Source organism: Nilaparvata lugens, chromosome 10 (genome assembly GCF_014356525.2).
Source record: "Nilaparvata lugens isolate BPH chromosome 10, ASM1435652v1, whole genome shotgun sequence".
NCBI lineage: Eukaryota > Metazoa > Arthropoda > Insecta > Hemiptera > Delphacidae > Nilaparvata > Nilaparvata lugens.
Window position 1 is genome coordinate 6,994,369 of NC_052513.1, and position 12,070 is coordinate 7,006,438.

At 33.0% G+C, this 12,070-nt stretch overlaps 1 protein-coding gene across 1 annotated transcript in view; it reads right to left on the minus strand.

The window, feature by feature from the left end:
- The window catches only part of LOC111044919, a 310,482-nt gene that overhangs the window by 208,909 nt on the left and 89,503 nt on the right, over positions 1-12,070 (minus strand). The gene's annotated exons all lie outside the window — the stretch shown is intronic.

Sequence of the window (12,070 nt, forward strand, 5' to 3'; positions counted from 1 at the left end):
TTCCGCAATAGTACTATAGTGAGGTCCACGTTATAATGACAGTATCTGATCAACTTTGGTTTTGCTATCCTTGTCTATCATTCGACAAAGCCGGTGGTACTATCCTTTTCTAGGTCCACAACGATGACAATTATGTATTTGACGGTGTAGGAATATAATAAATTAATGCAGAGAATCGGCATCGCTATTCTTCTAAGTTTATCCATTGCCATTATAACGTGGACCACACTATAGTATTGATGGGAGGTTCGGATCACTTTACTGATCCGGATCAATTGATCTCGTTAACGTGACGTGTCTAGTATTTGTGCCATATAAAAAGCATTGGTTGGATAGGCGTTTGATTGATAGGTTCCATTCTGTATCTATTCTATGCCATAATCTTGATGTGTTCAACTGAAGTTAACCTGGAGATATTTAATCCAAACATACTAAATTGTCAAATGAAAGCATCATTTGAAGCTGATTTCATATAAGTTATTATTGATAAAATTACAAATTGAAAATGATTATCACCGTTGAACAACCGTTATTACTTTTGACTCAAGGCCAAAATCGTTGTACATCTGTTTGTCTATCCGTATGTTGCACAAAAACTTTGGACCGATTCAATCACAGAATACATACAGAAAGGAAACTTTCTATCTAAACAATGGGACTAGGCAGAATCATGTCCTCAAAATCCGCCATCTTGAAATAAATTGAATTTGCGGTTAATTTCAAATATTGGATTTAATTCAAAATACTAAATAAAATATTTAATGATAAATGTTGTGTCATTAATACAATTACCTTAAGGTGTGTACAGACTTGAGCGCCACGAACATGCTCAATCCACTTTTCATACACTTATTATATCTGTGCCTTACTGTTTCCATAAAAATACAGAAATAATATAAGCTGCTGAAAACTGAAATGTGTGTGTTTGTGACGTGCTGAAGTCTGTACACAGCTTAGTCCAGTCAAGGGAAGGTTATTGAGGGAAATGTTTGGAAGAAAAATTTTGACCCGCAGTTCTGTTCAGGGTAGAAAGGAGGTAAACACGGTGAAGTGGTATAACTAGAAATGGAAATGAATGATTTCATTGTATGGTGAAAGATGTTTTCTATCATTGATTGGTAGTATCCCCTCATAATTGAAAAATTAGACATTGATGTTGTGAATACCACTAAATATCTTCAAAATTAATTTATATTACAGAGCCAGGCTCCATGGCTGAAGATGTAGCAGGTATTGTCATGAAACCTAGTTCTGTAATTGAATATGATTTTGAACAAAAAGTGATTGGTATTGATAGCATCAATGTCTTAGTTTTTAAATTGAAAATGAATAGCCAATAAAAACAAATATATCCTCCTCCACATGGATGGATGACTGAGTTATTATGAGAATATTTTTGTCTTTTAGACTTCTTTTTTTCTCAATTGAGATGGAATTGATCTAGAAAACTCTCACAACATTGATATATCACATTTTCACAAGAAAACTTGAAAAAATCTGATTATATTATTTAAACGATAAATAAGTAAATGGAAACTTTCTAAACTCTCAGCCTTGCCTTCCAGCTGAATCTGTTAATCAAAACTTTTCTAGTTCAATCGTTTAAGATTGAACCTTTCTATTGCATTTTTATCGCTGAATGAACTTCACAAGGCAATAACATGAAAATGATGTGGGAGTTGTAGGGTAAGCTTCTAAGTCATAGGAGTTGTCTGATTGGTCAATGGATTGACTAGTGGCAATTTTACCTTCACATCTCACCGCCAATAGGAAGCAAGCAGCTTGGGAATATCACATGCAAGTCACTTTCTAATGAACTGCTCGTTGAATTCTTGGCATGGCATACATTAGTAGCTTTCATTACTTCATACCCAAACTTTTCAAACATACTTCCTATAGTGAGGTCCACGTTATAATGGCAGTGAAAAAGGATACAAGAACGGCGTTGCTCATTTTCTGCCTTGCTAGATTATATTTCTAAATTGTTGAATAACGATCTGGTAGTGTTGTGGAGCTAGAAAAGGATAGCGCTATCTGCTTTGTTGAACGATAGACAAGGATAGCAACACCAATGTTAATCAACTACCGACATTATAATGTGGACTGCACTATATTCTATTGGATTTTCTGTCAATGGTTGTGGGTGAAATGAATTTTGAACTTTTTTCCATTTTTGTCCTTGTCCTGTTTTCTATTTTTAATCTTTTGAACCTAATCGACATAATTTGTAATTCTTCGAGAAATCAAAATTAAAGAACAAGACAAGGACAAAATCTGGGTGTAAAGAGGCATTCAGAGAAAAAAATAAAACATGCGCTTGTCAATAACAGGAAAAAGATTCAGGTCAACCACAGAGAACTCAAACTCACAGGAGAATACAATCTGAAATGCTCAGAGTGTGAAAAATTTTACATTGGACAAACAGGCCGTTATCTTAATCAAAGCTACAAGGAGCATAATTATTAACAAAAGGAGGATTAAAAACAGAAACAAATGCCTGTGTAGCCTATATTGAGAGTTGAAAAATTGTAGTGAAAAATTGGCAAACAGAAGTGATTTTGCAGTTCTTCTGGCAATATATTCTGGTAACTCCCACAAGCTTGCATCTCAATCTCTACAAGTTATACACTGAGATGACATAAGCAATTATTCGAAGCATACAATGGATTTAAAAAAGGAATAATGAAATATTCCTGACTTAGTTCTGTCATGGGTACTATTCAGTGAGTATAGAATATAATCCTATTATATTAAGTGAGCAATTTCTGTAGTCTGTGTCACGTTATTTTTTATATTTAAATAACGATTAGCCTCCTGCTTGGCCTCAGTCGGTAGAGCATGAAATATTTTAATATATTTATAAAAATTGGGTCGTGGTTTTTTAATAGGATACAGTCTCATAAAATCTTTATAGGCCCAGATATGAGCTTCCACAATAATTCTGATAATTCATTGAAAAAAAAAAAATATATATATGGTACTTATCCAATAGTATTGAGGAATAAGAAATAAATCGCGCACCATAAACAATTTGATACATATATTAATAAATATTGCAAAAATAAATCAGAGCAAAAAATATATAGAGCGATAAAAAATATATAATATAAAAATAGAACAATAATCGAAATCAATAAAATATCACAGGCTAAATACTATTCTCTTAATTCTACAGCATGAAACGTTACCATGTGCTTTTATTTTATGATCATATGCATCTATTTGCATGTAGCTGCGATATTAGCTTGCTAATACTTGTCGACTTGGACAATTCCATCAAAAATAGATTCCTTGAAATCAGCTGGATAAATTGGCAACCAATAATCGAAATATATATATTAAGTTCTATAGTATCTAATAGATTTCTTTGCAATGAATATATATTTTATCTCTGGGTGCAAGATTCGGCACCTGACGGAATAAATAGAGCAATTCATCTAGTGAATCAGAGCTATGACAAACTATCGCAAATTATATTGCAGAAATTAAAGATCATATGAATATGTATTACTAGCCTAGATTTTATACTTCTTTGATTTATAGAACTTCTGATATGTACTGACTCGTTACTCTTCTAATAAAATACCTTTAATACTATATTTACTTGCACAAGTATTTTTTACTAAATTCTCAATTTATTAGAAGACCCTTTCGACGAGCTAGCTTTGATTCTCATGTATTTTCGAAGCACTGAGGGCACCCTATCACTATTTCAATATTTCTCACTCACGTGTCGAAATTTTCTTATGAGCTGCTGATGTCGATCCAACTCCTGGTGGTCCTGGACTATGGTAGCCGGAGTCGTCTCTTCCAAGGGGTTACAAAATTATTTAAAAAAATGAAAATGACTTTTGCTTTATAAGAGCATCACAAAGTCTTATAGGAAATTTAGTAATTCAATCTAACTTTAAATTTTTACAAGTTATAGCAAGGTATTACGCTCTATAATATTTAGGGACCTCTCATGGTGGCATTTGGCAGGCGAGTGTTGTTCTCCTTTCTCAATTTTACAATTCTCATTTCCGATTTCTAAATTTACATAAAATTTGAATATCCTAGTCCTCCGCCATTCAAGGTTCAAATAGACCGTACTAAAATATTAAATTATTACTTATGTTGTATGTTTAATAATTTCTTTGCCTTCGGGCCATATCCAAAACATAGACTATACAACAGTTTTATACAAATTCTATTTATTTGTAGAAATATATACAAATATTTTTGAATCGGCATACTATTGCCGCCTATCAATTGCCATTATGTGATTGGTGCATGCAAATTATTTCAGTATTCATGCGCCTGGTAACCTCCTATTTCCTGGATACATTTAATTATTTTTATTAGGTTTTCCAAATATGCTCTCTACATGCTAGTTAATTTTCTATATGTTATTATTTGTTTCATGCATCATAATAATTAGCCACATGAGACCTTTTATTCCTCAAATTGCATACCGTTTTGCCACAATAAATTTCTGCCAAGGTGTTTGGTCAGATTCTACGTTGCATGGCTCGGTCGATCGTTAGGTCGCCGATCACTAAATGTTTATGCCTAACCTCAACCTTCAATATCTTATAATATATTATATATTAGCAAAAAATTATTTCAATTCCTCTTAGGCTGTTGTACAGTTTAGCCAGGACAATCTGATATTATCTAATCTTTATGTTATCTCTTTGGCGATATTAGCCAGTTACTTTACTTAGACCTATTAATATTTCAGCTAGGGATTTTTATTTATCTATCCAAATTGAATATGTTACATCTGTTTATATTTTTATATCTGGTTATTTATGATCAACGAATCTCAAAAACGGCTCTAATGATTTTCACAAAATTTGAAACTTAGTTGACCGAGTGAAGTGAGGTCTAAGATTCAAGTCGACGGTTTGGCATTTCTCTTAAAGTTTACATATGTTGCGCATTTACAGCAAAACGCGGTAATAGATTTTCATGAAATTTGACAGGTATGTTCCTTTTTAAATTGCGCATTGACTTATATATAAGGTTTTGGAATTTTTTCATTTCAATGATAATAAAAAGGAAAAAAAGCCTCCTTCATACGCCAATATTAGAGTGAAAAACATACTATAGAATTATTCATCATAAATCAGCTGTTTAGTGGACTATAATACTACCCGTTCAAAAACATCAAACATCTTGAAAATCAACGTTGTAGACAGTTGCAGCCATACCTGATAACAGTACTCAAACTCACATTCTATGTTTATTTAGGATTTTTTCTAGAAATTTTAAATTGATTAATAATTTTTTAATTTTTGAGAAAACATAAAAACAGGTCAATGTAACTCACTGAGCGCGAGGTCTACTGTTCACAGAACTACTAGTAGGTTTATGATATAAAGATTCGATTGCACCTCTTATGTCTCATCCCTGGGAAATTCTATCAAAATAATCTGATTTGTTGACATGACATGGTTTATCACTTTAAGGGCCGGTTTCCGAGCTCGGGATTTAGCTAAGTTCTAGACTTCAACTGGCTTTAAACTCTGGAGTCAGAAAATTGGCTTTCCGAGTCAGAGCGTTGACATAGTTGAGGACTTAAATAGACTCTGGAGTTTGGAGATCATGTTAGACCCTGGAGTTTATAATTTCGCTTTCTGAGTGAAAGGCTTATAAGTCCAGGACTTGAATAAGATTCTCGCCTCTTTCCGAGTCAAGGACTTATCAAAAATCGTTAAGTCCAGGACTTAAAACAGCGTGATTTTAAACCCTTAACCGGGGTAGGGTTTAAATTCAAGTTCTAGACTCAACTATACAAACACAATTCAGTTATTCTTTTAGAGTAGATATAAAGCCAAATACATGTCATGGAATACCTAAATTATTTGGATCAATTCATCTAAATTCATAATTTATAGTTTGCAATTTCATTTTGGAATATAATTGTATCAGAATTATGCGTGAAAAACTAACCTCATTTTACGACTGTGACATAACCTAAAAATGTTCAAGCAAAATAATACAAGGATTGCCTTGGAATTTATATTCCAATCTGAGTTATCAATCAATTTCATATTCAATATATCAATGATAATAACAATAATGAATTATTACTCCATTTTTTTTTTCAAAACAAATACGTTTTCAAACTCAATGGCCTTATGAAATTTTTATTCCAAAATCACTTTTTAGGATCAATGATCAATAATAGCATAACGTAAAATGAAATGTTTGTTCATTCACCCTTCAAAGGTTTTGCTTTGAATAGGCCTACAAAGAAATCAAAGCGTATTTTTACAAAATAGTTTGGAGAGCATGCTCATTTGAATTGTCCCGCTGTAATCAGCTGTTCTCGTTTTGCTATAATGCCAACAATACAACAGCAAAATATTGTGAATTTCCTTCATATTTACTGCGTTAAAGTCCTGGACTTAAATAAGTCGAGAACTTGATAGACTCCAGAGTTTAGAAAATAAAATCGTGACTCATAAAGTCAATTTAGACCCGAGAGCTTATTTTAGTCCTGGACTCTAAGTCCAGGACATATAGATCCCGAGCTTGGAAACCGGTGCTAAATTTATTAGAGTTTATCATAATATTCAAAATTAATCTTCTCATTATTGATGAGAAGGCAGACAAATACTCGTAGCTTGACAGTGGTTTAAACTATGTTTATAGAACAAAACATTATTAATGAGTAGAATGACATATGGCTTGACAGCGGAGAAATATTTTGTTATTTTTATTCGAAGTGTTGGGGAGAAGATAAAAACCCAATGAACAAAAAACTTTAATGTATGGAATGAATGGAGTCAACATATCAATAGTATAACCAAGGGTGGGTTGACAAAAGATGTTGAGAGACATGTAAAAATCATTTGAAATTCGGCAAATACAATTTGGCAGGTTTTTGATGGAGAGAGCAATGAAGAGCTCCGGGCTGCTTACTTTCAAAAAGACTGAGACTCAATACTGCATTTGTCTACTTAATTATGAAAAGTTGATGTTCCACTCACTATAAAACACTTGAACACTGGAACTGGACAAAGATTCAATTAAAGTGATATCAACATTAGTTGAAATCAGCCGATCTCCTTCTAAGAATGCTGATAAAAAATACTAGAGTAGGCCTACAGAGTCGAGTATAAGATTATACAGTCGAACCTCTATATAACGAAGTCGATTATCCCGAGAAAAAAACTCGCTGCCGAGAGGTATTCGTTATTGAGAGGTTCTGTCAAGAAAATTGCCACGATCCTATGGATCTCATAATATCGTATCACGGCGGTAAATAAATGAATATGGTACATAAAACATATCATCGCGAATGTAGGTAGGGTACCTATTAGGTCAATATGGAAATTTGGAGATTCATGCTGTCGATAAAAAACATGTTTTTTGAATATTTGTAGAACGTAATAAGTAAGTAAACTCACCAATTTATTTCCAGGAAGCTTGATTTGTACTATTAGTAGAGTTTAATCGAAATACATATTCTGTAGCAATATTTTTCAACTTTTTACACTACTATTAGATGGAACGCAAAATACCATTATTTTTTCAATATCTTCACTATAAATACTATAATAACCCAAATTTCCTATTATTTTGTTTTATATTTGAAAAGTGAGTAATATCGGTTGAATTTTGAATTTGAATAAAACATCATGTTTGATAAACGACTCACATTTATTCAAACAGTTTTAATCCTTGCCTGATAATTTTGAAAGCCTCTAGAACTTATTGATCTGACGGATTCTTCTTCTCAGGTTCGTCACAGTCATCATCATCATCATAGTCAGTTCAAAGAATTGAGATGTGTAGCAAAAGCAAGAATGGGAAAAAGTCCAGTCGTTCATCTGCCTGGTCTACAATAATGAACAGATAATTCTGAACAATAATTCTTCATCGACAGAAGACAAAAGACAGAGAAGAATGGTGCAAATTCATACGGAGAGCCCACCCCAAATGACATGGGAAAATGACGATGAAACATTTTATGAACTAATAAGATTATTAAAGGGAATTGGATAGAATATTAATTTTATTTCAACTTGAAAACTCTTGGAGTTCAATTTCCAATAACTTGCATTCAATTTCCGACATGTGTTTCACCCTCTATTGACTGTCTACTACTCTATCTTCTTACCTGAATTGCCATTATTTTTAGTCTATTGACCTTTCTTCTGAAACTAAAGAATTCCTTAAAAATGGCCGTCTGCTTCCTATACACACTACACTTTGTATGTTGAAGTCAAGAGAAAACTTTGTTGTTGAGAGGTCCGAAATTCGTTAAATAGAGGTAAATAAGCAGCCAAAACTCTAAAATGTCATGGGACCAGGTAAAAACTCGTTGTGTAGATGGATCTCGTTAAGTGGAGGTTCGTTATAGAGAGGTTCGACTGTATTTGTAAAATTATGCTATCGACTATGAACTATCACTATCAGTTGTTCCTAGAACATAATCTGCATAGAATAATTAGTTATCCTCCTACATGATAGAAGCAAACTTTTTCAAATACTAGGATGTAGTTGGAAGAATCTGAACAATTAATATGGATGATGGGCGGTTTGTTGAAAATTTGTTATTCTACTTTCACAACTACTCTTAATGGCGCTACAGCTCATTCTGAGCCTTAACCTCCCTCAAAAAGCCTTTCCATTCATCTCCATCGGCAGCCTTACGTCTCCATTCCCTGACACCCAGCTTCCTAATAGATCGTCCTCCACATCCTCCAGCCAACGCTTTCGCGGACGTCCTCTCAGTCTTCTCCCTCCTGGGTTGTTTCTGAAGACCTTTTTTCAACTCATGAGTCACTCAACAACTCGCATGCTGTAATCCAATTGTTGTTCAAGAATCCAATCATCCAAAATGTGCTGTAAATGTTTTTTCCTTCTGGTTATATTTGTCGATAACTGATTTCCCCTCGCCAAAATATCTTATATTATTTGATATTGTTTTAATCCTACAATATTGATAAAATAGGTACCTACTTTAGAAATTTGTTTTAAATAAGCATCAGGCCTTATTACTGTAGTGAGTAGGCTATCCTCTTCATCTAGTCTAGAGCATTTCCAATATGCACTGTGAGGATGCTGGAATCAAGTTTCAATTTTGTATTTGCCTTCCATTATATTGTAAAGATGTTTCTTTAGATAAATAAACTTTGATGTGATTCAAAATTGTAGTCGCCTGGTTGAAACCTCTGATGCAGTAGTCGACTATCAATCAGGTATATCGAAAAGTTAGTGCTTTTAGCTGTTACATTGAGCACCCAGGACTTATAAGGAAGCTATATTCCAAGTTTTGTTGCAATATATTTATCCAGTAGTTTTCCAGAAACAGTGATCAGTGAGTCAGTGACAATGTGCTGAGAATTTTATAAGTAGAGATAGAGATGAGCAAATCATATAATATAACTAATTGAACTAAGAACAAACTAACTGTAGATTTAGTCTCACAACTAAATCATAACGCACAGTTGCAACTTGAGACAAAATTGAATATCATTGGAGTTGTAAAAAAGGAACATTTCCATTCACTTTCTTTCTCTCCTTTTTACTTTTTTCTCGCATCTACTCCTCTCACTTTTTTTCTTCTCTCCCACCTCACTTTTCTCATTCTAGTCCAGTCAAATATTATTTTTTTAGGAAACAGCTCAGAGATAAATTTTCTCGTCTTTTTTATGTGCATTTTGGGGCGCTGAGTTGGGATCTGAAATTTTCTGACACGCCAAAGAGCGGCTTTACCACCAAAACCCCCATATTTTAGGTTTTTTCACAGTATTCCGAAAAGCTCAGGTTTTTCGAGAAAAAGCATTCTCTACAAAATTAAAGAAGATGGAATTTTCGGAAGATTGGCTATCTGGTCACGCAGGATTCCACTGTTTATGTTTTTATAGCTACATATTTCCAAGGCTTTTTATGAACATTCTGGAAACTCACTACTTCCACAACTTATACAACTTATACAACTTGTAATTTTATAAAGTAATGATGAAAAATCACATATATGCGAAAATACTATCAAATATGAATAGGATTCCTCAAAAATTTTGAAATTTAGTATAGTGGGGTGGAGGAATACGGGAATACTAGAAAAACTAGAAAACCATGTCATATAGCCAAAATACCAATTTTTCATTCTAATAACTTGTCAAGACCTCCAACCAATCAAATCAATATTTTGGATCATCTTGTTATACAAGGTTTTTATAAAAATCACCCGTAAGATGTACTCAATTTCAGGATTTCTGTCTCTAGTGGGGAGTTACTGGAAAAGACACGTCAAGACACAAAATTCCAAACACTCATAACTCTTGACACAATAAACGGATCTTCTCGTACTATAGCTCATTCTTTTCAGCTCGTTAAATCAGCTCAAAATCATTTTCGTCGTAAGGGGAATCTAATAATTGGATTTAAGTGATTAATAAGTTAAGAATACTCACATGATACTTGAACAGCTTTATTCAATTTATTTGAATCCTGGTTTCGTCAACATAACCTCACAGTTCATGTAAAAATGCTATAAATTTCAAATTTATCGTTTTCAGAATTTATCATTATTCACTTTTTCAAGATTGATACATTCACGTACCATGGATAGCATTATATGTCATCTTTTCCTATGATTAAACATAGTTCAATATTTTTAAAGAATGCTTTAGTTAGTCGTGCAAAATATGAAAATCCATCAGAAATTCACGGATACTAAACAATGAGGAATCATTCCATGCTGATATTATTTCCATGGATATTGCTGATATTATTATCATGAATATTCCTGATAGTAGGTACTGAAAGTTGAATTTGAGGAAGATTTCAACAAGTTTGAAACTCATATAAAAAAGAGGCATTAGAATGTTCTGAATCTGGTTGCAGCAAATGATGCCATTTCATAGAAGAGCTTCAAGATCATAAGAAGCATTTTGAAAATTGATCTGAAAAATTCAATAAAGTATGTTTTTATTGCAATAATGATCCTTGTGGAAATAAAATTCAAGCATACCTCTAGGAGTCCATGCTGAAAATTCGAACGTGTGCTTCAAGTTTAATCAAGAATTTTTTAGGCTACTAATTTTCAATGTCGCACGATTTTCAAATTAATTCATAACACTATATTCCATCACTTGAACTCTCAAGTCATATTTTCTCACAAGAACAAATTTATTGATGTAAAAAGGAAAATGCTGAAATTGAATGTAGCTCCACCACATCTGAAGAGAATTCTCGACTTGAGATTTTTTAAAACATCAGGAGCTGTCAGAGTCTCGCAGCCTTACTGTTTGGAATGATGTGAGAGATGAATCTAGAGTTTTCCTTCGCGTGTTTCTTTTCCTGGACTAACAATAATTTCCCTCGTAATTACTTTCTTTACGTGACCAGCGATAATAACACATTGAAAAACTCTCTTTTTAACTATAATTATACTCATCCTGGAAGATTATACACCCACTTTGGTGATAATGATGACCAAAAAAGTATATATTTCAGGTAGTAATTGATAATAATAACTTCGAAAATCATTATAGATCAAGAAGTTAACAACTCTGATGATAATAGTGTTGTGTTCTATTAAACAGTGTCCCTCAAAACTTTCTCCACATCACTCTTTTTTCTCAAGCTAACCAATAATTATTGTGTAATTCAAGCATGAATTCACCACAATTGGTTGCACTAATAATTCCACAACTATCACTCAAGAAGGATGAATCATCCATTGTCTTGTATCAAAAGTCTCATAGCTGCGTTTCTCAGACTGGCGACTCAGAAAAGCAGGCTGTAGCTCCTCAGGGCAATATTGCTGAACATCAAAGAATTGTCCTCAACTATTCGTTGAGCTTTTTCGTAAGTATTGATCATGATGAATTAAATAATTTAAATTGGAACATAATCTAATATTAGTCATACTTATATGGACCAATAAGTCATTCATATCAACTAGAACTCAGTTTAAATTTTTTTCAATGTTATTCAATGTTTCCAGCTTGCTGTCGAGATAAAATTTCTAAGAGTATATTATGACTGTTATTTTTTCTCAGATTGATAAAAACAATGGATAAAACTCTATTCCTGAAGAAATTCACAGATTTGGTTCGTTATG